Genomic DNA, 3,131 nt, shown 5'->3' with positions numbered 1-3,131 from the left:
GGCGGACAAATGCTAACTAAGTCATGACAAAATAGCAGCCGAGAGAAGAAGAAGAAAAGTTGATGCTAGAATTGATCGGCCAGATGGAGGGGGGAGGGACCTCCGCTGCGCGCTCTGCTGTGATTCGTTGTTTTGTCATCAAATGCTCACAGCGAATCAACCAGTCACAGCAGCGTGTAGTTTATGGCAGCTTTTTCAACATGGAGGAGGACTTCAGCTTATCTGTTTGCAATCGCGCGAAATTCCGCGAATCAAATCTTTAAATATTCGGTCTGAACGTCAAGAAATGCGGTTACAACATCAGCGTGTCACAAAACATACATTTGTTTAACCATTTCGATAAAACTGCACTCGCGCGAATCAAATATTTAAATATTCAGCTGTTGGGTGTTAGGGCTTACCAACCATATGTATATATTTTGTTGTAGATCTTGGTCTTAAATTCCGATCCAAGTGGCATTAAAAAGGTCTTATAAAGTCTTGAAATTAACTTAGTGAAACCTGCAGATACCCTGTTCTTAGGCATGGCTTCCTACTGTGTCGCTTGTTCGTTCCGGCATTTGCAACCTTTGACAAACCCCTTCGGGCCCTCATTGACTCTCATGCACCCGCCTCACAGGTCCTCTTGTGGACCCCAGAGGCAACTAAAGCCTTTGAGGGACTGAAAGTCCAGCTCCAAATCGCACCAACTCTTGGCTATCCGGAGCCCGCTCAAGCATTCACTCAAACTGTGGATGAGCGCAACGGCTGCATGATCTCCGTCCTCTTGCAGTCAGTCTCATGGGGGACTGCAAGCTGCGCCCTGTGGCTTACTTCTCCGCCAAACTTGACCCGGTAGCGGCTGGCTTGCCTCGCTGCCTTCGAGCCGTCGCTGCTGCTGAAAAGGCTGTGATGGCCTCGCGAGACATCGTGGGGTACTCCGACGTTACTCTCCTGGTTCCCCATGCGGTCCCGCTCCTCCTACTTGAACAGAAAAGGTCACAGCTGTCCGCAGCCCGGTGGCTACGTTACAACACTGTGCTCCTTGACATGCCCACCATCACTGTCAAACGTTGCACTGTCCTTAACCCCGCCACCCTTCTTCCCTCACCAGACGATGGTGAACCACACGACTGCGTTGCAGCTGTCTCTGCTGTTTGTTCACCTCAGCCTGATCTCAGCTCCACTCCTCTTGCCAACCCTGACGTTGTCCTTTTTGTGGATGGGTCGGCTTCCCGCTGTCTTACCACCGGCCAATGTCAGGTTGGTTGGGTCGTTTGCTCTGCCTCCGCTTGCCTTAATTGCAGCTCGTTGCCCTCTCACCTCTCTGCACAGGCTGCTGAACTCACGGCCCTCTCTGCGGCCTGCGAGCTGGCAGCTGGCTGGTCTGTCACCATCTACACGGATTCACGCTACGCTTTCGGCGTGGACTTTGGTGCTCTCTGGCAACAGAGACAGTTTCTTACGTCTTCTGGTACTTATGTACATGCGCGTGCGACAAAGACACTCCAGAGCAGGGCTTAGTCCTTTTGAGATTGTCATGGGACGGCCTCCGACCATGGGAACGGGCCCTGCGCCGGGAGCTCTTCCCCAAACCGCTCTTTACGAGCATGCTATGCTACAGCACTGCTGTAATCTCTCCTCTGCTCTCTCCCAAGTCTCCCAAACAGGTGGCAGCTGCTCTCCCCACCCCAGCTGAGAAGGTTCTCCATTCCTACCTCCCCGGCGACTGGGTCGTCATCCGGTGTTTCCGGAGAAAGACCTGGCGATCCAACAGATGGGCGGGTCCATTTTCCCGGGACAACGGCATGGTTAGGGAACGTCTGTCCCGGGGGAAAGCACACACCCACCGGAGGTGGTGTCATATTTCCCAGTGACGTATTTAGAGGCGGAGCTGTGGTTCACTCTCTCTTTTTACGACGGACTCCGACAAAGAGGGACGTCGCCCCCTGCTCGGTGAGTTGGACTAGTGTAAAGCTATTTGTAACCCCTTTTTCACTGGCGGGCAACGCCAAGCACATTTAAACAAGACAAAAGCCTAATGCTACCAGTTACTAAAGTGTTACAATACAAATCAATAGCGCAACAGCATCCTGAGTTCTCAGCGGTGGAATGGTGAGCTGGCTGAACCTCCTGTGTACTAGTAGGCTAGTGTCACTAATGACAATATTAGTGATAATTGATAATAGAAATAATTAACCAAGATAATAATCAATTTAGTAGCGCGGTGCCTCCACTGTGAAAGTACTACACTTAGCTAAGGCTGGTGAATGGTATATCTTCCCAGAATGAAACAAACATGTGGTTAATGCAGATCTTATAACTCTGCTGTGTACTGAATTACTGTACAAGCTTATTACCAGCACTCTATAAGTAACCTAGGCTTTGCATATGCGGAAAATGAGCTGCCAATACACCCGAAATATAATTAATAATAATAGGATTTATTTGATAATAATGAGAGAGAGAGAGAGAGAGAGAGAGAGAGAGTACCACACGAGTGTAGTATTGCTGATTAAATAAACATTAATTGAAATTACACAGGGTGGGACAAGCGGTCACAATAAACAGGAAGAAAGTATCAAAAGAACACACAAATACCCAGCACTTTCCGTTGGGGCCCGTTGGTGCACATTAAAGCAGCTCTCTGAGCGGAGGGCAAGGCAGCCACCGCCACGATGCCCAGGCGACGAGATAAAAGTGTGCGTGTGTGTGTGAGTATAAATGAAATTTTCGGGTTACTCGACCGGGAGGCTGTGTGCAGTCCAGAGGATGGAAGGCGTAGTGCTAGCCTAGCAGCTGGCATGTGTCGGCTCCCCGGTAGCAAATGGCCAAAGGTTGCAATGTTCAAACAACCCTGGCGAAGATAGAGCAGATGAAGCGAGTCCTCTTTGGATAGCAGACAGGTCCCAGGAATGGAGCAGAGCGGCTCCCCTAGTTACATCACCGTCCAGCGCAGCCCGATGACTTCTGACTAGCCTCCACAACTCTAGTCGGCTAGCTAACACACTAGCACTGGATGCTAAATGCACTTAGCTAGCTAGCGGCGACACTGGCTATGGGGCATAAACAAAATAATCGGCATACTAAAACAAAGCCCACCAGCAAGCATACGACCGCGGGCCAATCGCAACACTCCTGACCTCAAATGC

The sequence above is a fragment of the Lampris incognitus genome, unplaced genomic scaffold (genome assembly GCF_029633865.1).
Source record: "Lampris incognitus isolate fLamInc1 unplaced genomic scaffold, fLamInc1.hap2 scaffold_51, whole genome shotgun sequence".
NCBI classification, from domain to species: Eukaryota; Metazoa; Chordata; class Actinopteri; order Lampriformes; family Lampridae; genus Lampris; species Lampris incognitus.
This window is presented reverse-complemented; position numbering follows the sequence as displayed.